Genomic DNA, 18,402 nt, shown 5'->3' on the forward strand with positions numbered 1-18,402 from the left:
TGTAAGCTTTAATTGTTTGCAGGATTGGAAAAGCTTACAACACCTGGTATTCCCAGACAGTCTCCCATTCAAGTACTAACCAGGCCCAACCCTAGGTAGCTTCTGAGATCGGACGAGATCAGGCATTCTAAGGGTGGAATGGCCATAAGCAGAAGCACCTTGCAAACTAGAGGATTCAAATTTCATAGCTAAGACCATATTTGTTCAAAACCAAGCAAAAGCATTCCATTTCAACACATCAACATTTACAACACAAAAGAGTTTCAACTACAAATTTGTGCAAAAGATGTAAATAACATGGAAATGTAAGCTTTAATTGTTTGCAGGATTGGAAAAGCTTACAACACCTGGTATTCCCAGACAGTCTCCCATTCAAGTACTAACCAGGCCCAACCCTTGGTAGCTTCTGAGATCAGACGAGATCAGGCATTCTAAGGGTGGAATGGCCGTAAGCAGAAGCACCTTGCAAACTAGAGGATTCAAATTTCATAGCTAAGACCATATTTGTTCAAAACCAAGCAAAAGCATTCCATTTCAACACATCAACATTTACAACACAAAAGAGTTTCAACTACAAATTTGTGCAAAAGATGTAAATAACATGGAAATGTAAGCTTTAATTGTTTGCAGGATTGGAAAAGCTTACAACACCTGGTATTCCCAGACAGTCTCCCATTCAAGTACTAACCAGGCCCAACCCTAGGTAGCTTCTGAGATCAGCCGAGATCAGGCATTCTAAGGGTGGAATGGCCGTAAGCAGAAGCACCTTGCAAACTAGAGGATTCAAATTTCATAGCTAAGACCATATTTGTTCAAAACCAAGCAAAAGCATTCCATTTCAACACATCAACATTTACAACACAAAAGAGTTTCAACTACAAATTTGTGCAAAAGATGTAAATAACATGGAAATGTAAGCTTTAATTGTTTGCAGGATTGGAAAAGCTTACAACACCTGGTATTCCCAGACAGTCTCCCATTCAAGTACTAACCAGGCCCAACCCTAGGTAGCTTCTGAGATCAGACGAGATCAGGCATTCTAAGGGTGGAATGGCCGTAAGCAGAAGCACCTTGCAAACTAGAGGATTCAAATTTCATAGCTAAGACCATATTTGTTCAAAACCAAGCAAAAGCATTCCATTTCAACACATCAACATTTACAACACAAAAGAGTTTCAACTACAAATTTGTGCAAAAGATGTAAATAACATGGAAATGTAAGCTTTAATTGTTTGCAGGATTGGAAAAGCTTACAACACCTGGTATTCCCAGACAGTCTCCCATTCAAGTACTAACCAGGCCCAACCCTTGGTAGCTTCTGAGATCAGACGAGATCAGGCATTCTAAGGGTGGAATGGCCGTAAGCAGAAGCACCTTGCAAACTAGAGGATTCAAATTTCATAGCTAAGACCATATTTGTTCAAAACCAAGCAAAAGCATTCCATTTCAACACATCAACATTTACAACACAAAAGAGTTTCAACTACAAATTTGTGCAAAAGATGTAAAAAACATGGAAATGTAAGCTTTAATTGTTTGCAGGATTGGAAAAGCTTACAACACCTGGTATTCCCAGACAGTCTCCCATTCAAGTACTAACCAGGCCCAACCCTAGGTAGCTTCTGAGATCAGACGAGATCAGGCATTATAAGGGTGGAATGGCCGTAAGCAGAAGCACCTTGCAAACTAGAGGATTCAAATTTCATAGCTAAGACCATATTTGTTCAAAACCAAGCAAAAGCATTCCATTTCAACACATCAACATTTACAACACAAAGCATTCCATTTCAACACATCAACATTTACAACACAAAAGAGTTTCAACTACAAATTTGTGCAAAAGATGTAAATAACATGGAAATGTAAGCTTTAATTGTTTGCAGGATTGGAAAAGCTTACAACACCTGGTACTAACCAGGCCCAACCCTCAGAAGCTACCCAACCCTAGGTAGCTTCTGAGATCAGACGAGATCAGGCATTCTAAGGGTGGAATGGCCGTAAGCAGAAGCACCTTGCAAACTAGAGGATTCAAATTTCATAGCTAAGACCATATTTGTTCAAAACCAAGCAAAAGCATTCAATTTCAACACATCAACATTTACAACACAAAGCATTCCATTTCAACACATCAACATTTACAACACAAAAGAGTTTCATCTACAAATTTGTGCAAAAGATGTAAATAACATGGAAATGTAAGCTTTAATTGTTTGCAGGATTGGAAAAGCTTACAACACCTGGTATTCCCAGACAGTCTCCCATTCAAGTACTAACCAGGCCCAACCCTTGGTAGCTTCTGAGATCAGACAAGATCAGGCATTCTAAGGATGGAATGGCCGCAAGCAGAAGCACCTTGCAAACTAGAGGATTCAAATTTCATAGCTAAGACCATATTTGTTCAAAACCAAGCAAAAGCATTCCATTTCAACACATCAACATTTACAACACAAAGCATTCCATTTTAACACATCAACATTTACAACACAAAAGAGTTTCATCTACAAATTTGTGCAAAAGATGTAAATAACATGGAAATGTAAGCTTTAATTGTTTGCAGGATTGGAAAAGCTTACAACACCTGGTATTCCCAGACAGTCTCCCATTCAAGTACTAACCAGGCCCAACCCTAGGTAGCTTCTGAGATCAGACGAGATCAGGCATTCTAAGGGTGGAATGGCCGTAAGCAGAAGCACCTTGCAAACTAGAGGATTCAAATTTCATAGCTAAGACCATATTTGTTCAAAACCAAGCAAAAGCATTCAATTTCAACACATCAACATTTACAACACAAAGCATTCCATTTCAACACATCAACATTTACAACACAAAAGATTTTCATCTACAAATTTGTGCAAAAGATGTAAATAACATGGAAATGTAAGCTTTAATTGTTTGCAGGATTGGAAAAGCTTACAACACCTGGTATTCCCAGACAGTCTCCTATTCAAGCACTAACCAGGCCCAACCCTAGGTAGCTTCTGAGATCAGACGAGATCAGGCATTCTAAGGGTGGAATGGCCGTAAGCAGAAGCACCTTGCAAACTAGAGGATTCAAATTTCATAGCTAAGACCATATTTGTTCAAAACCAAGCAAAAGCATTCCATTTCAACACATCAACATTTACAACACAAAAGAGTTTCAACTACAAATTTGTGCAAAAGATGTAAATAACATGGAAATGTAAGCTTTAATTGTTTGCAGGATTGGAAAAGCTTACAACACCTGGTATTCCCAGACAGCCTCCCATTCAAGTACTAACCAGGCCCAACCCTAGGTAGCTTCTGAGATCAGACGAGATCAGGCATTCTAAGGGTGGAATGGCCGTAAGCAGAAGCACCTTGCAAACTAGAGGATTCAAATTTCATAGCTAAGACCATATTTGTTCAAAACCAAGCAAAAGCATTCCATTTCAACACATCAACATTTACAACACAAAAGAGTTTCAACTACAAATTTGTGCAAAAGATGTAAATAACATGGAAATGTAAGCTTTAATTGTTTGCAGGATTGGAAAAGCTTACAACACCTGGTATTCCCAGACAGTCTCCCATTCAAGTACTAACCAGGCCCAACCCTAGGTAGCTTCTGAGATCAGACGAGATCAGGCATTCTAAGGGTGGAATGGCCGTAAGCAGAAGCACCTTGCAAACTAGAGGATTCAAATTTCATAGCTAAGACCATATTTGTTCAAAACCAAGCAAAAGCATTCCATTTCAACACATCAACATTTACAACACAAAAGAGTTTCAACTACAAATTTGTGCAAAAGATGTAAATAACATGGAAATGTAAGCTTTAATTGTTTGCAGGATTGGAAAAGCTTACAACACCTGGTATTCCCAGACAGTCTCCCATTCAAGTACTAACCAGGCCCAACCCTAGGTAGCTTCTGAGATCAGACGAGATCAGGCATTCTAAGGGTGGAATGGCCGTAAGCAGAAGCACCTTGCAAACTAGAGGATTCAAATTTCATAGCTAAGACCATATTTGTTCAAAACCAAGCAAAAGCATTCCATTTCAACACATCAACATTTACAACACAAAAGAGTTTCAACTACAAATTTGTGCAAAAGATGTAAATAACATGGAAATGTAAGCTTTAATTGTTTGCAGGATTGGAAAAGCTTACAACACCTGGTATTCCCAGACAGTCTCCCATTCAAGTACTAACCAGGCCCAACCCTAGGTAGCTTCTGAGATCAGACGAGATCAGGCATTCTAAGGGTGGAATGGCCATAAGCAGAAGCACCTTGCAAACTAGAGGATTCAAATTTCATAGCTAAGACCATATTTGTTCAAAACCAAGCAAAAGCATTCCATTTCAACACATCAACATTTACAACACAAAAGAGTTTCAACTACAAATTTGTGCAAAAGATGTAAATAACATGGAAATGTAAGCTTTAATTGTTTGCAGGATTGGAAAAGCTTACAACACCTGGTATTCCCAGACAGTCTCCCATTCAAGTACTAACCAGGCCCAACCCTTGGTAGCTTCTGAGATCAGACGAGATCAGGCATTCTAAGGGTGGAATGGCCGTAAGCAGAAGCACCTTGCAAACTAGAGGATTCAAATTTCATAGCTAAGACCATATTTGTTCAAAACCAAGCAAAAGCATTCCATTTCAACACATCAACATTTACAACACAAAAGAGTTTCAACTACAAATTTGTGCAAAAGATGTAAATAACATGGAAATGTAAGCTTTAATTGTTTGCAGGATTGGAAAAGCTTACAACACCTGGTATTCCCAGACAGTCTCCCATTCAAGTACTAACCAGGCCCAACCCTAGGTAGCTTCTGAGATCAGCCGAGATCAGGCATTCTAAGGGTGGAATGGCCGTAAGCAGAAGCACCTTGCAAACTAGAGGATTCAAATTTCATAGCTAAGACCATATTTGTTCAAAACCAAGCAAAAGCATTCCATTTCAACACATCAACATTTACAACACAAAAGAGTTTCAACTACAAATTTGTGCAAAAGATGTAAATAACATGGAAATGTAAGCTTTAATTGTTTGCAGGATTGGAAAAGCTTACAACACCTGGTATTCCCAGACAGTCTCCCATTCAAGTACTAACCAGGCCCAACCCTAGGTAGCTTCTGAGATCAGACGAGATCAGGCATTCTAAGGGTGGAATGGCCGTAAGCAGAAGCACCTTGCAAACTAGAGGATTCAAATTTCATAGCTAAGACCATATTTGTTCAAAACCAAGCAAAAGCATTCCATTTCAACACATCAACATTTACAACACAAAAGAGTTTCAACTACAAATTTGTGCAAAAGATGTAAATAACATGGAAATGTAAGCTTTAATTGTTTGCAGGATTGGAAAAGCTTACAACACCTGGTATTCCCAGACAGTCTCCCATTCAAGTACTAACCAGGCCCAACCCTTGGTAGCTTCTGAGATCAGACGAGATCAGGCATTCTAAGGGTGGAATGGCCGTAAGCAGAAGCACCTTGCAAACTAGAGGATTCAAATTTCATAGCTAAGACCATATTTGTTCAAAACCAAGCAAAAGCATTCCATTTCAACACATCAACATTTACAACACAAAAGAGTTTCAACTACAAATTTGTGCAAAAGATGTAAAAAACATGGAAATGTAAGCTTTAATTGTTTGCAGGATTGGAAAAGCTTACAACACCTGGTATTCCCAGACAGTCTCCCATTCAAGTACTAACCAGGCCCCACCCTAGGTAGCTTCTGAGATCAGACGAGATCAGGCATTATAAGGGTGGAATGGCCGTAAGCAGAAGCACCTTGCAAACTAGAGGATTCAAATTTCATAGCTAAGACCATATTTGTTCAAAACCAAGCAAAAGCATTCCATTTCAACACATCAACATTTACAACACAAAGCATTCCATTTCAACACATCAACATTTACAACACAAAAGAGTTTCAACTACAAATTTGTGCAAAAGATGTAAATAACATGGAAATGTAAGCTTTAATTGTTTGCAGGATTGGAAAAGCTTACAACACCTGGTACTAACCAGGCCCAACCCTCAGAAGCTACCCAACCCTAGGTAGCTTCTGAGATCAGACGAGATCAGGCATTCTAAGGGTGGAATGGCCATAAGCAGAAGCACCTTGCAAACTAGAGGATTCAAATTTCATAGCTAAGACCATATATGTTCAAAACCAAGCAAAAGCATTCAATTTCAACACATCAACATTTACAACACAAAGCATTCCATTTCAACACATCAACATTTACAACACAAAAGAGTTTCATCTACAAATTTGTGCAAAAGATGTAAATAACATGGAAATGTAAGCTTTAATTGTTTGCAGGATTGGAAAAGCTTACAACACCTGGTATTCCCAGACAGTCTCCCATTCAAGTACTAACCAGGCCCAACCCTTGGTAGCTTCTGAGATCAGACAAGATCAGGCATTCTAAGGATGGAATGGCCACAAGCAGAAGCACCTTGCAAACTAGAGGATTCAAATTTCATAGCTAAGACCATATTTGTTCAAAACCAAGCAAAAGCATTCCATTTCAACACATCAACATTTACAACACAAAGCATTCCATTTTAACACATCAACATTTACAACACAAAAGAGTTTCATCTACAAATTTGTGCAAAAGATGTAAATAACATGGAAATGTAAGCTTTAATTGTTTGCAGGATTGGAAAAGCTTACAACACCTGGTATTCCCAGACAGTCTCCCATTCAAGTACTAACCAGGCCCAACCCTAGGTAGCTTCTGAGATCAGACGAGATCAGGCATTCTAAGGGTGGAATGGCCGTAAGCAGAAGCACCTTGCAAACTAGAGGATTCAAATTTCATAGCTAAGACCATATTTGTTCAAAACCAAGCAAAAGCATTCAATTTCAACACATCAACATTTACAACACAAAGCATTCCATTTCAACACATCAACATTTACAACACAAAAGATTTTCATCTACAAATTTGTGCAAAAGATGTAAATAACATGGAAATGTAAGCTTTAATTGTTTGCAGGATTGGAAAAGCTTACAACACCTGGTATTCCCAGACAGTCTCCTATTCAAGCACTAACCAGGCCCAACCCTAGGTAGCTTCTGAGATCAGACGAGATCAGGCATTCTAAGGGTGGAATGGCCGTAAGCAGAAGCACCTTGCAAACTAGAGGATTCAAATTTCATAGCTAAGACCATATTTGTTCAAAACCAAGCAAAAGCATTCCATTTCAACACATCAACATTTACAACACAAAAGAGTTTCAACTACAAATTTGTGCAAAAGATGTAAATAACATGGAAATGTAAGCTTTAATTGTTTGCAGGATTGGAAAAGCTTACAACACCTGGTATTCCCAGACAGCCTCCCATTCAAGTACTAACCAGGCCCAACCCTAGGTAGCTTCTGAGATCAGACGAGATCAGGCATTCTAAGGGTGGAATGGCCGTAAGCAGAAGCACCTTGCAAACTAGAGGATTCAAATTTCATAGCTAAGACCATATTTGTTCAAAACCAAGCAAAAGCATTCCATTTCAACACATCAACATTTACAACACAAAAGAGTTTCAACTACAAATTTGTGCAAAAGATGTAAATAACATGGAAATGTAAGCTTTAATTGTTTGCAGGATTGGAAAAGCTTACAACACCTGGTATTCCCAGACAGTCTCCCATTCAAGTACTAACCAGGCCCAACCCTAGGTAGCTTCTGAGATCAGACGAGATCAGGCATTCTAAGGGTGGAATGGCCGTAAGCAGAAGCACCTTGCAAACTAGAGGATTCAAATTTCATAGCTAAGACCATATTTGTTCAAAACCAAGCAAAAGCATTCCATTTCAACACATCAACATTTACAACACAAAAGAGTTTCAACTACAAATTTGTGCAAAAGATGTAAATAACATGGAAATGTAAGCTTTAATTGTTTGCAGGATTGGAAAAGCTTACAACACCTGGTATTCCCAGACAGTCTCCCATTCAAGTACTAACCAGGCCCAACCCTAGGTAGCTTCTGAGATCAGACGAGATCAGGCATTCTAAGGGTGGAATGGCCGTAAGCAGAAGCACCTTGCAAACTAGAGGATTCAAATTTCATAGCTAAGATCATATTTGTTCAAAACCAAGCAAAAGCATTCCATTTCAACACATCAACATTTACAACACAAAGCATTCCATTTCAACACATCAACATTTACAACACAAAAGAGTTTCATCTACAAATTTGTGCAAAAGATGTAAATAACATGGAAATGTAAGCTTTAATTGTTTGCAGGATTGGAAAAGCTTACAACACCTGGTATTCCCAGACAGTCTCCCATTCAAGTACTAACCAGGCCCAACCCTAGGTAGCTTCTGAGATCAGACGAGATCAGGCATTCTAAGGGTGGAATGGCCGTAAGCAGAAGCACCTTGCAAACTAGAGGATTCAAATTTCATAGCTAAGACCATATTTGTTCAAAACCAAGCAAAAGCATTCCATTTCAACACATCAACATTTACAACACAAAAGAGTTTCAACTACAAATTTGTGCAATAGATGTAAATAACATGGAAATGTAAGCTTTAATTGTTTGCAGGATTGGAAAAGCTTACAACACCTGGTATTCCCAGACAGTCTCCCATTCAAGTACTAACCAGGCCCAACCCTAGGTAGCTTCTGAGATCAGACGAGATCAGGCATTCTAAGGGTGGAATGGCCGTAAGCAGAAGCACCTTGCAAACTAGAGGATTCAAATTTCATAGCTAAGACCATATTTGTTCAAAACCAAGCAAAAGCATTCCATTTCAACACATCAACATTTACAACACAAAAGAGTTTCAACTACAAATTTGTGCAAAAGATGTAAATAACATGGAAATGTAAGCTTTAATTGTTTGCAGGATTGGAAAAGCTTACAACACCTGATATTCCCAGACAGTCTCCCATTCAAGTACTAACCAGGCCCAACCCTAGGTAGCTTCTGAGATCAGACGAGATCAGGCATTCTAAGGGTGGAATGGCCGTAAGCAGAAGCACCTTGCAAACTAGAGGATTCAAATTTCATAGCTAAGACCATATTTGTTCAAAACCAAGCAAAAGCATTCCATTTCAACACATCAACATTTACAACACAAAAGAGTTTCAACTACAAATTTGTGCAAAAGATGTAAATAACATGGAAATGTAAGCTTTAATTGTTTGCAGGATTGGAAAAGCTTACAACACCTGATATTCCCAGACAGTCTCCCATTCAAGTACTAACCAGGCCCAACCCTAGGTAGCTTCTGAGATCAGACGAGATCAGGCATTCTAAGGGTGGAATGGCCGTAAGCAGAAGCACCTTGCAAACTAGAGGATTCAAATTTCATAGCTAAGACCATATTTGTTCAAAACCAAGCAAAAGCATTCCATTTCAACACATCAACATTTACAACACAAAAGAGTTTCAACTACAAATTTGTGCAAAAGATGTAAATAACATGGAAATGTAAGCTTTAATTGTTTGCAGGATTGGAAAAGCTTACAACACCTGGTATTCCCAGACAGTCTCCCATTCAAGTACTAACCAGGCCCAACCCTAGGTAGCTTCTGAGATCAGACGAGATCAGGCATTCTAAGGGTGGAATGGCCGTAAGCAGAAGCACCTTGCAAACTAGAGGATTCAAATTTCATAGCTAAGACCATATTTGTTCAAAACCAAGCAAAAGCATTCCATTTCAACACATCAACATTTACAACACAAAGCATTCCATTTCAAAACATCAACATTTACAACACAAAAGAGTTTCATCTACAAATTTGTGCAAAAGATGTAAATAACATGGAAATGTAAGCTTTAATTGTTTGCAGGATTGGAAAAGCTTAAAACACCTGGTATTCCCAGACAGTCTCCCATTCAAGTACTAACCAGGCCCAACCCTAGGTAGCTTCTGAGATCAGACGAGATCAGGCATTCTAAGGGTGGAATGGCCGTAAGCAGAAGCACCTTCCAAACTAGAGGATTCAAATTTCATAGCTAAGACCATATTTGTTCAAAACCAAGCAAAAGCATTCCATTTCAACACATCAACATTTACAACACAAAAGAGTTTCAACTACAAATTTGTGCAAAAGATGTAAATAACATGGAAATGTAAGCTTTAATTGTTTGCAGGATTGGAAAAGCTTACAACACCTGGTATTCCCAGACAGTCTCCCATTCAAGTACTAACCAGGCCCAACCCTAGGTAGCTTCTGAGATCAGACGAGATCAGGCATTCTAAGGGTGGAATGGCCGTAAGCAGAAGCACCTTGCAAACTAGAGGATTCAAATTTCATAGCTAAGACCATATTTGTTCAAAACCAAGCAAAAGCATTCCATTTCAACACATCAACATTTACAACACAAAGCATTCCATTTCAACACATCAACATTTACAACACAAAAGAGTTTCATCTACAAATTTGTGCAAAAGATGTAAATAACATGGAAATGTAAGCTTTAATTGTTTGCAGGATTGGAAAAGCTTACAACACCTGATATTCCCAGACAGTCTCCCATTCAAGTACTAACCAGGCCCAACCCTAGGTAGCTTCTGAGATCAGACGAGATCAGGCATTCTAAGGGTGGAATGGCCGTAAGCAGAAGCACCTTGCAAACTAGAGGATTCAAATTTCATAGCTAAGACCATATTTGTTCAAAACCAAGCAAAAGCATTCCATTTCAACACATCAACATTTACAACACAAAGCATTCCATTTCAACACATCAACATTTACAACACAAAAGAGTTTCATCTACAAATTTGTGCAAAAGATGTAAATAACATGGAAATGTAAGCTTTAATTGTTTGCAGGATTGGAAAAGCTTACAACACCTGGTATTCCCAGACAGTCTCCCATTCAAGTACTAACCAGGCCCAACCCTAAGTAGCTTCTGAGATCAGACGAGATCAGGCATTCTAAGGGTGGAATTGCCGTAAGCAGAAGGGCCTTGCAAACTAGAGGATTCAAATTTCATAGATAAGACCATATTTGTTCAAAACCAAGCAAAAACATTCCATTTCAACACATCAACATTTACAACACAAAAGAGTTTCGACTACAAATTTGTGCAAAAGATGTAAATAACATGGAAATGTAAGCTTTAATTGTTTGCAGGATTGGAAAAGCTTACAACACCTGGTATTCCCAGACAGTCTCCCATTCAAGTACTAACCAGGCCCAACCCTAGGTAGCTTCTGAGATCAGACGAGATCAGGCATTCTAAGGGTGGAATGGCCGTAAGCAGAAGCACCTTGCAAACTAGAGGATTCAAATTTCATAGCTAAGACCATATTTGTTCAAAACCAAGCAAAAGCATTCCATTTCAACACATCAACATTTACAACACAAAAGAGTTTCAACTACAAATTTGTGCAAAAGATGTAAATAACATGGAAATGTAAGCTTTAATTGTTTGCAGGATTGGAAAAGCTTACAACACCTGGTATTCCCAGACAGTCTCCCATTCAAGTACTAACCAGGCCCAACCCTAGGTAGCTTCTGAGATCAGACGAGATCAGGCATTCTAAGGATGGAATGGCCGTAAGCAGAAGCACCTTGCAAACTAGAGGATTCAAATTTCATAGCTAAGACCATATTTGTTCAAAACCAAGCAAAAGCATTCCATTTCAACACATCAACATTTACAACACAAAAGAGTTTCAACTACAAATTTGTGCAAAAGATGTAAATAACATGGAAATGTAAGCTTTAATTGTTTGCAGGATTGGAAAAGCTTACAACACCTGGTATTCCCAGACAGTCTCCCATTCAAGTACTAACCAGGCCCAACCCTAGGTAGCTTCTGAGATCAGACGAGATCAGGCATTCTAAGGGTGGAATGGCCGTAAGCAGACGCACCTTGCAAACTAGAGGATTCAAATTTCATAGCTAAGACCATATTTGTTCAAAACCAAGCAAAAGCATTCCATTTCAACACATCAACATTTACAATACAAAGCATTCCATTTCAACACATCAACATTTACAACACAAAAGAGTTTCATCTACAAATTTGTGCAAAAGATGTAAATAACATGGAAATGTAAGCTTTAATTGTTTGCAGGATTGGAAAAGCTTACAACACCTGGTATTCCCAGACAGTCTCCCATTCAAGTACTAACCGTGCCCAACCCTAGGTAGCTTCTGAGATCAGACGAGATCAGGCATTCTAAGGGTGGAATGGCCGTAAGCAGAAGCACCTTGCAAACTAGAGGATTCAAATTTCATAGCTAAGACCATATTTGTTCAAAACCAAGCAAAAGCATTCCATTTCAACACATCAACATTTACAATACAAAGCATTCCATTTCAACACATCAACATTTACAACACAAAAGAGTTTCATCTACAAATTTGTGCAAAAGATGTAAATAACATGGAAATGTAAGGTTTAATTGTTTGCAGGATTGGAAAAGCTTACAACACCTGGTATTCCCAGACAGTCTCCCATTCAAGTACTAACCGTGCCCAACCCTAGGTAGCTTCTGAGATCAGACGAGATCAGGCATTCTAAGGGTGGAATGGCCGTAAGCAGAAGCACCTTGCAAACTAGAGGATTCAAATTTCATAGCTAAGACCATATTTGTTCAAAACCAAGCAAAAGCATTCCATTTCAACACATCAACATTTACAACACAAAAGAGTTTCAACTACAAATTTGTGCAAAAGATGTAAATAACATGGAAATGTAAGCTTTAATTGTTTGCAGGATTGGAAAAGCTTACAACACCTGATATTCCCAGACAGTCTCCCATTCAATTACTAACCAGGCCCAACCCTACGTAGCTTCTGAGATCAGTCGAGATCAGGCATTCTAAGGGTGGAATGGCCGTAAGCAGAAGCACCTTGCAAACTAGAGGATTCAAATTTCATAGCTAAGACCATATTTGTTCAAAACCAAGCAAAAGCATTCCATTTCAACACATCAACATTTACAACACAAAAGAGTTTCAACTACAAATTTGTGCAAAAGATGTAAATAACATGGAAATGTAAGCTTTAATTGTTTGCAGGATTGGAAAAGCTTACAACACCTGGTATTCCCAGACAGTCTCCCATTCAAGTACTAACCAGGCCCAACCCTAGGTAGCTTCTGAGATCAGACGAGATCAGGCATTCTAAGGATGGAATGGCCGTAAGCAGAAGCACCTTGCAAACTAGAGGATTCAAATTTCATAGCTAAGACCATATTTGTTCAAAACCAAGCAAAAGCATTCCATTTCAACACATCAACATTTACAACACAAAAGAGTTTCAACTACAAATTTGTGCAAAAGATGTAAATAACATGGAAATGTAAGCTTTAATTGTTTGCAGGATTGGAAAAGCTTACAACACCTGGTATTCCCAGACAGTCTCCCATTCAAGTACTAACCAGGCCCAACCCTAGGTAGCTTCTGAGATCAGACGAGATCAGGCATTCTAAGGGTGGAATGGCCGTAAGCAGAAGCACCTTGCAAACTAGAGGATTCAAATTTCATAGCTAAGACCATATTTGTTCAAAACCAAGCAAAAGCATTCCATTTCAACACATCAACATTTACAATACAAAGCATTCCATTTCAACACATCAACATTTACAACACAAAAGAGTTTCATCTACAAATTTGTGCAAAAGATGTAAATAACATGGAAATGTAAGCTTTAATTATTTGCAGGATTGGAAAAGCTTACAACACCTGGTATTCCCAGACAGTCTCCCATTCAAGTACTAACCAGGCCCAACCCTAGGTAGCTTCTGAGATCAGACGAGATCAGGCATTCTAAGGGTGGAATGGCCGTAAGCAGAAGCACCTTGCAAACTAGAGGATTCAAATTTCATAGCTAAGACCATATTTGTTCAAAACCAAGCAAAAGCATTCCATTTCAACACATCAACATTTACAACACAAAAGAGTTTCAACTACAAATTTGTGCAAAAGATGTAAATAACATGGAAATGTAAGCTTTAATTGTTTGCAGGATTGGAAAAGCTTACAACACCTGGTATTCCCAGACAGTCTCCCATTCAAGTACTAACCAGGCCCAACCCTAGGTAGCTTCTGAGATCAGACGAGATCAGGCATTCTAAGGATGGAATGGCCGTAAGCAGAAGCACCTTGCAAACTAGAGGATTCAAATTTCATAGCTAAGACCATATTTGTTCAAAACCAAGCAAAAGCATTCCATTTCAACACATCAACATTTACAACACAAAAGAGTTTCAACTACAAATTTGTGCAAAAGATGTAAATAACATGGAAATGTAAGCTTTAATTGTTTGCAGGATTGGAAAAGCTTACAACACCTGGTATTCCCAGACAGTCTCCCATTCAAGTACTAACCAGGCCCAACCCTAGGTAGCTTCTGAGATCAGACGAGATCAGGCATTCTAAGGGTGGAATGGCCGTAAGCAGACGCACCTTGCAAACTAGAGGATTCAAATTTCATAGCTAAGACCATATTTGTTCAAAACCAAGCAAAAGCATTCCATTTCAACACATCAACATTTACAATACAAAGCATTCCATTTCAACACATCAACATTTACAACACAAAAGAGTTTCATCTACAAATTTGTGCAAAAGATGTAAATAACATGGAAATGTAAGCTTTAATTGTTTGCAGGATTGGAAAAGCTTACAACACCTGGTATTCCCAGACAGTCTCCCATTCAAGTACTAACCGTGCCCAACCCTAGGTAGCTTCTGAGATCAGACGAGATCAGGCATTCTAAGGGTGGAATGGCCGTAAGCAGAAGCACCTTGCAAACTAGAGGATTCAAATTTCATAGCTAAGACCATATTTGTTCAAAACCAAGCAAAAGCATTCCATTTCAACACATCAACATTTACAATACAAAGCATTCCATTTCAACACATCAACATTTACAACACAAAAGAGTTTCATCTACAAATTTGTGCAAAAGATGTAAATAACATGGAAATGTAAGCTTTAATTGTTTGCAGGATTGGAAAAGCTTACAACACCTGGTATTCCCAGACAGTCTCCCATTCAAGTACTAACCGTGCCCAACCCTAGGTAGCTTCTGAGATCAGACGAGATCAGGCATTCTAAGGGTGGAATGGCCGTAAGCAGAAGCACCTTGCAAACTAGAGGATTCAAATTTCATAGCTAAGACCATATTTGTTCAAAACCAAGCAAAAGCATTCCATTTCAACACATCAACATTTACAACACAAAAGAGTTTCAACTACAAATTTGTGCAAAAGATGTAAATAACATGGAAATGTAAGCTTTAATTGTTTGCAGGATTGGAAAAGCTTACAACACCTGATATTCCCAGACAGTCTCCCATTCAATTACTAACCAGGCCCAACCCTACGTAGCTTCTGAGATCAGTCGAGATCAGGCATTCTAAGGGTGGAATGGCCGTAAGCAGAAGCACCTTGCAAACTAGAGGATTCAAATTTCATAGCTAAGACCATATTTGTTCAAAACCAAGCAAAAGCATTCCATTTCAACACATCAACATTTACAACACAAAAGAGTTTCAACTACAAATTTGTGCAAAAGATGTAAATAACATGGAAATGTAAGCTTTAATTGTTTGCAGGATTGGAAAAGCTTACAACACCTGGTATTCCCAGACAGTCTCCCATTCAAGTACTAACCAGGCCCAACCCTAGGTAGCTTCTGAGATCAGACGAGATCAGGCATTCTAAGGATGGAATGGCCGTAAGCAGAAGCACCTTGCAAACTAGAGGATTCAAATTTCATAGCTAAGACCATATTTGTTCAAAACCAAGCAAAAGCATTCCATTTCAACACATCAACATTTACAACACAAAAGAGTTTCAACTACAAATTTGTGCAAAAGATGTAAATAACATGGAAATGTAAGCTTTAATTGTTTGCAGGATTGGAAAAGCTTAAAACACCTGGTATTCCCAGACAGTCTCCCATTCAAGTACTAACCAGGCCCAACCCTAGGTAGCTTCTGAGATCAGACGAGATCAGGCATTCTAAGGGTGGAATGGCCGTAAGCAGAAGCACCTTGCAAACTAGAGGATTCAAATTTCATAGCTAAGACCATATTTGTTCAAAACCAAGCAAAAGCATTCCATTTCAACACATCAACATTTACAACACAAAAGAGTTTCAACTACAAATTTGTGCAAAAGATGTAAATAACATGGAAATGTAAGCTTTAATTGTTTGCAGGATTGGAAAAGCTTACAACACCTGATATTCCCAGACAGTCTCCCATTCAATTACTAACCAGGCCCAACCCTACGTAGCTTCTGAGATCAGACGAGATCAGGCATTCTAAGGGTGGAATGGCCGTAAGCAGAAGCACCTTGCAAACTAGAGGATTCAAATTTCATAGCTAAGACCATATTTGTTCAAAACCAAGCAAAAGCATTCCATTTCAACACATCAACATTTACAACACAAAAGAGTTTCAACTACAAATTTGTGCAAAAGATGTAAATAACATGGAAATGTAAGCTTTAATTGTTTGCAGGATTGGAAAAGCTTACAACACCTGGTATTCCCAGACAGTCTCCCATTCAAGTACTAACCAGGCCCAACCCTAGGTAGCTTCTGAGATCAGACGAGATCAGGCATTCTAAGGGTAGAATGGCCGTAAGCAGAAGCACCTTGCAAACTAGAGGATTCAAATTTCATAGCTAAGACCATATTTGTTCAAAACCAAGCAAAAGCATTCCATTTCAACACATCAACATTTACAACACAAAGCATTCCATTTCAACACATCAACATTTACAACACAAAAGAGTTTCAACTACAAATTTGTGCAAAAGATGTAAATAACATGGAAATGTAAGCTTTAATTGTTTGCAGGATTGGAAAAGCTTACAACACCTGGTATTCCCAGACAGTCTCCCATTCAAGTACTAACCAGACCCAACCCACATCAACATTTATAACACAAAAGAGTTTCAACTACAAATTTGTGCAAAAGATGTAAATAACATGGAAATGTAAGCTTTAATTGTTTGCAGGATTGGAAAAGCTTACAACACCTGGTATTCCCAGACAGTCTCCCATTCAAGTACTAACCAGACCCAACCCACATCAACATTTATAACACAAAAGAGTTTCAACTACAAATTTGTGCAAAAGATGTAAATAACATGGAAATGTAAGCTTTAATTGTTTGCAGGATTGGAAAAGCTTACAACACCTGGTATTCCCAGACAGTCTCCCATTCAAGTACTAACCAGGCCCAACCCTAGGTAGCTTCTGAGATCAGACGAGATCAGGCATTCTAAGGGTGGAATGGCCGTAAGCAGAAGCACCTTGCAAACTAGAGGATTCAAATTTCATAGCTAAGACCATATTTGTTCAAAACCAAGCAAAAGCATTCCATTTCAACACATCAACATTTACAATACAAAGCATTCCATTTCAACACATCAACATTTACAACACAAAAGAGTTTCATCTACAAATTTGTGCAAAAGATGTAAATAACATGGAAATGTAAGCTTTAATTGTTTGCAGGATTGGAAAAGCTTACAACACCTGGTATTCCCAGACAGTCTCCCATTCAAGTACTAACCGTGCCCAACCCTAGGTAGCTTCTGAGATCAGACGAGATCAGGCATTCTAAGGGTGGAATGGCCGTAAGCGGAAGCACCTTGCAAACTAGAGGATTCAAATTTCATAGCTAAGACCATATTTGTTCAAAACCAAGCAAAAGCATTCCATTTCAACACATCAACATTTACAACACAAAAGAGTTTCAACTACAAATTTGTGCAAAAGATGTAAATAACACGGAAATGTAAGCTTTAATTGTTTGCAGGATTGGAAAAGCTTACAACACCTGATATTCCCAGACAGTCTCCCATTCAATTACTAACCAGGCCCAACCCTACGTAGCTTCTGAGATCAGTCGAGATCAGGCATTCTAAGGGTGGAATGGCCGTAAGCAGAAGCACCTTGCAAACTAGAGGATTCAAATTTCATAGCTAAGACCATATTTGTTCAAAACCAAGCAAAAGCATTCCATTTCAACACATCAACATTTACAACACAAAAGAGTTTCAACTACAAATTTGTGCAAAAGATGTAAATAACATGGAAATGTAAGCTTTAATTGTTTGCAGGATTGGAAAAGCTCACAACACCTGGTATTCCCAGACAGTCTCCCATTCAAGTACTAACCAGGCCCAACCCTAGGTAGCTTCTGAGATCAGACGAGATCAGGCATTCTAAGGGTGGAATGGCCGGAAGCAGAAGCACCTTGCAAACTAGAGGATTCAAATTTCATAGCTAAGACCATATTTGTTCAAAACCAAGCAAAAGCATTCCATTTCAACACATCAACATTTACAACACAAAGCATTCCATTTCAACACATCAACATTTACAACACAAAAGAGTTTCAACTACAAATTTGTGCAAAAGATATAAATAACATGGAAATGTAAGCTTTAATTGTTTTCAGGATTGG

The 18,402-nt window shown here is 38.6% G+C and overlaps 55 pseudogenes; all 55 read right to left on the minus strand.

Annotated features, from left to right (window-relative positions):
* Positions 1-31: 31 nt before the first annotated feature.
* LOC140570147 (5S ribosomal RNA) lies at positions 32-150 on the minus strand (annotated as a pseudogene).
* A 185-nt stretch (positions 151-335) lies between these two features.
* LOC140569236 (5S ribosomal RNA) lies at positions 336-454 on the minus strand (annotated as a pseudogene).
* Positions 455-639: 185 nt separating this feature from the next.
* Positions 640-758, minus strand: LOC140572435 (5S ribosomal RNA; annotated as a pseudogene).
* A 185-nt stretch (positions 759-943) lies between these two features.
* On the minus strand, positions 944-1,062 carry LOC140569547 (5S ribosomal RNA; annotated as a pseudogene).
* Positions 1,063-1,247: 185 nt separating this feature from the next.
* LOC140569248 (5S ribosomal RNA) lies at positions 1,248-1,366 on the minus strand (annotated as a pseudogene).
* A 185-nt stretch (positions 1,367-1,551) lies between these two features.
* On the minus strand, positions 1,552-1,670 carry LOC140573085 (5S ribosomal RNA; annotated as a pseudogene).
* Positions 1,671-2,225: 555 nt separating this feature from the next.
* On the minus strand, positions 2,226-2,344 carry LOC140573119 (5S ribosomal RNA; annotated as a pseudogene).
* A 222-nt stretch (positions 2,345-2,566) lies between these two features.
* On the minus strand, positions 2,567-2,685 carry LOC140569548 (5S ribosomal RNA; annotated as a pseudogene).
* Positions 2,686-2,907: 222 nt separating this feature from the next.
* On the minus strand, positions 2,908-3,026 carry LOC140571792 (5S ribosomal RNA; annotated as a pseudogene).
* Positions 3,027-3,211: 185 nt separating this feature from the next.
* On the minus strand, positions 3,212-3,330 carry LOC140571342 (5S ribosomal RNA; annotated as a pseudogene).
* Positions 3,331-3,515: 185 nt separating this feature from the next.
* LOC140569549 (5S ribosomal RNA) lies at positions 3,516-3,634 on the minus strand (annotated as a pseudogene).
* A 185-nt stretch (positions 3,635-3,819) lies between these two features.
* LOC140569550 (5S ribosomal RNA) lies at positions 3,820-3,938 on the minus strand (annotated as a pseudogene).
* A 185-nt stretch (positions 3,939-4,123) lies between these two features.
* LOC140570458 (5S ribosomal RNA) lies at positions 4,124-4,242 on the minus strand (annotated as a pseudogene).
* A 185-nt stretch (positions 4,243-4,427) lies between these two features.
* On the minus strand, positions 4,428-4,546 carry LOC140569261 (5S ribosomal RNA; annotated as a pseudogene).
* Positions 4,547-4,731: 185 nt separating this feature from the next.
* On the minus strand, positions 4,732-4,850 carry LOC140572436 (5S ribosomal RNA; annotated as a pseudogene).
* Positions 4,851-5,035: 185 nt separating this feature from the next.
* On the minus strand, positions 5,036-5,154 carry LOC140569551 (5S ribosomal RNA; annotated as a pseudogene).
* Positions 5,155-5,339: 185 nt separating this feature from the next.
* LOC140569272 (5S ribosomal RNA) lies at positions 5,340-5,458 on the minus strand (annotated as a pseudogene).
* A 185-nt stretch (positions 5,459-5,643) lies between these two features.
* Positions 5,644-5,762, minus strand: LOC140570183 (5S ribosomal RNA; annotated as a pseudogene).
* Positions 5,763-6,317: 555 nt separating this feature from the next.
* LOC140566432 (5S ribosomal RNA) lies at positions 6,318-6,436 on the minus strand (annotated as a pseudogene).
* A 222-nt stretch (positions 6,437-6,658) lies between these two features.
* Positions 6,659-6,777, minus strand: LOC140569552 (5S ribosomal RNA; annotated as a pseudogene).
* A 222-nt stretch (positions 6,778-6,999) lies between these two features.
* On the minus strand, positions 7,000-7,118 carry LOC140571794 (5S ribosomal RNA; annotated as a pseudogene).
* Positions 7,119-7,303: 185 nt separating this feature from the next.
* On the minus strand, positions 7,304-7,422 carry LOC140571343 (5S ribosomal RNA; annotated as a pseudogene).
* Positions 7,423-7,607: 185 nt separating this feature from the next.
* LOC140569554 (5S ribosomal RNA) lies at positions 7,608-7,726 on the minus strand (annotated as a pseudogene).
* A 185-nt stretch (positions 7,727-7,911) lies between these two features.
* On the minus strand, positions 7,912-8,030 carry LOC140569555 (5S ribosomal RNA; annotated as a pseudogene).
* Positions 8,031-8,252: 222 nt separating this feature from the next.
* LOC140569556 (5S ribosomal RNA) lies at positions 8,253-8,371 on the minus strand (annotated as a pseudogene).
* A 185-nt stretch (positions 8,372-8,556) lies between these two features.
* Positions 8,557-8,675, minus strand: LOC140569557 (5S ribosomal RNA; annotated as a pseudogene).
* A 185-nt stretch (positions 8,676-8,860) lies between these two features.
* LOC140570765 (5S ribosomal RNA) lies at positions 8,861-8,979 on the minus strand (annotated as a pseudogene).
* Positions 8,980-9,164: 185 nt separating this feature from the next.
* LOC140570766 (5S ribosomal RNA) lies at positions 9,165-9,283 on the minus strand (annotated as a pseudogene).
* Positions 9,284-9,468: 185 nt separating this feature from the next.
* LOC140569559 (5S ribosomal RNA) lies at positions 9,469-9,587 on the minus strand (annotated as a pseudogene).
* A 222-nt stretch (positions 9,588-9,809) lies between these two features.
* On the minus strand, positions 9,810-9,928 carry LOC140572810 (5S ribosomal RNA; annotated as a pseudogene).
* Positions 9,929-10,113: 185 nt separating this feature from the next.
* On the minus strand, positions 10,114-10,232 carry LOC140569560 (5S ribosomal RNA; annotated as a pseudogene).
* A 222-nt stretch (positions 10,233-10,454) lies between these two features.
* Positions 10,455-10,573, minus strand: LOC140570767 (5S ribosomal RNA; annotated as a pseudogene).
* Positions 10,574-10,795: 222 nt separating this feature from the next.
* On the minus strand, positions 10,796-10,914 carry LOC140571151 (5S ribosomal RNA; annotated as a pseudogene).
* Positions 10,915-11,099: 185 nt separating this feature from the next.
* LOC140569561 (5S ribosomal RNA) lies at positions 11,100-11,218 on the minus strand (annotated as a pseudogene).
* A 185-nt stretch (positions 11,219-11,403) lies between these two features.
* LOC140571211 (5S ribosomal RNA) lies at positions 11,404-11,522 on the minus strand (annotated as a pseudogene).
* Positions 11,523-11,707: 185 nt separating this feature from the next.
* On the minus strand, positions 11,708-11,826 carry LOC140569562 (5S ribosomal RNA; annotated as a pseudogene).
* A 222-nt stretch (positions 11,827-12,048) lies between these two features.
* Positions 12,049-12,167, minus strand: LOC140572916 (5S ribosomal RNA; annotated as a pseudogene).
* Positions 12,168-12,389: 222 nt separating this feature from the next.
* Positions 12,390-12,508, minus strand: LOC140572917 (5S ribosomal RNA; annotated as a pseudogene).
* A 185-nt stretch (positions 12,509-12,693) lies between these two features.
* On the minus strand, positions 12,694-12,812 carry LOC140566221 (5S ribosomal RNA; annotated as a pseudogene).
* Positions 12,813-12,997: 185 nt separating this feature from the next.
* On the minus strand, positions 12,998-13,116 carry LOC140571212 (5S ribosomal RNA; annotated as a pseudogene).
* Positions 13,117-13,301: 185 nt separating this feature from the next.
* LOC140569563 (5S ribosomal RNA) lies at positions 13,302-13,420 on the minus strand (annotated as a pseudogene).
* A 222-nt stretch (positions 13,421-13,642) lies between these two features.
* On the minus strand, positions 13,643-13,761 carry LOC140569564 (5S ribosomal RNA; annotated as a pseudogene).
* A 185-nt stretch (positions 13,762-13,946) lies between these two features.
* LOC140571213 (5S ribosomal RNA) lies at positions 13,947-14,065 on the minus strand (annotated as a pseudogene).
* Positions 14,066-14,250: 185 nt separating this feature from the next.
* Positions 14,251-14,369, minus strand: LOC140569566 (5S ribosomal RNA; annotated as a pseudogene).
* Positions 14,370-14,591: 222 nt separating this feature from the next.
* LOC140572918 (5S ribosomal RNA) lies at positions 14,592-14,710 on the minus strand (annotated as a pseudogene).
* Positions 14,711-14,932: 222 nt separating this feature from the next.
* Positions 14,933-15,051, minus strand: LOC140572920 (5S ribosomal RNA; annotated as a pseudogene).
* A 185-nt stretch (positions 15,052-15,236) lies between these two features.
* LOC140566222 (5S ribosomal RNA) lies at positions 15,237-15,355 on the minus strand (annotated as a pseudogene).
* A 185-nt stretch (positions 15,356-15,540) lies between these two features.
* Positions 15,541-15,659, minus strand: LOC140571214 (5S ribosomal RNA; annotated as a pseudogene).
* A 185-nt stretch (positions 15,660-15,844) lies between these two features.
* LOC140572811 (5S ribosomal RNA) lies at positions 15,845-15,963 on the minus strand (annotated as a pseudogene).
* A 185-nt stretch (positions 15,964-16,148) lies between these two features.
* LOC140571743 (5S ribosomal RNA) lies at positions 16,149-16,267 on the minus strand (annotated as a pseudogene).
* A 185-nt stretch (positions 16,268-16,452) lies between these two features.
* On the minus strand, positions 16,453-16,571 carry LOC140571338 (5S ribosomal RNA; annotated as a pseudogene).
* Positions 16,572-17,115: 544 nt separating this feature from the next.
* On the minus strand, positions 17,116-17,234 carry LOC140569567 (5S ribosomal RNA; annotated as a pseudogene).
* A 222-nt stretch (positions 17,235-17,456) lies between these two features.
* LOC140572921 (5S ribosomal RNA) lies at positions 17,457-17,575 on the minus strand (annotated as a pseudogene).
* Positions 17,576-17,760: 185 nt separating this feature from the next.
* LOC140566223 (5S ribosomal RNA) lies at positions 17,761-17,879 on the minus strand (annotated as a pseudogene).
* A 185-nt stretch (positions 17,880-18,064) lies between these two features.
* Positions 18,065-18,183, minus strand: LOC140566249 (5S ribosomal RNA; annotated as a pseudogene).
* Between the last annotated feature and the right edge of the window lie 219 nt (positions 18,184-18,402).

Source organism: Salminus brasiliensis, chromosome 11 (assembly GCF_030463535.1).
Source record: "Salminus brasiliensis chromosome 11, fSalBra1.hap2, whole genome shotgun sequence".
In the NCBI taxonomy this organism is placed as follows: domain Eukaryota; kingdom Metazoa; phylum Chordata; class Actinopteri; order Characiformes; family Bryconidae; genus Salminus; species Salminus brasiliensis.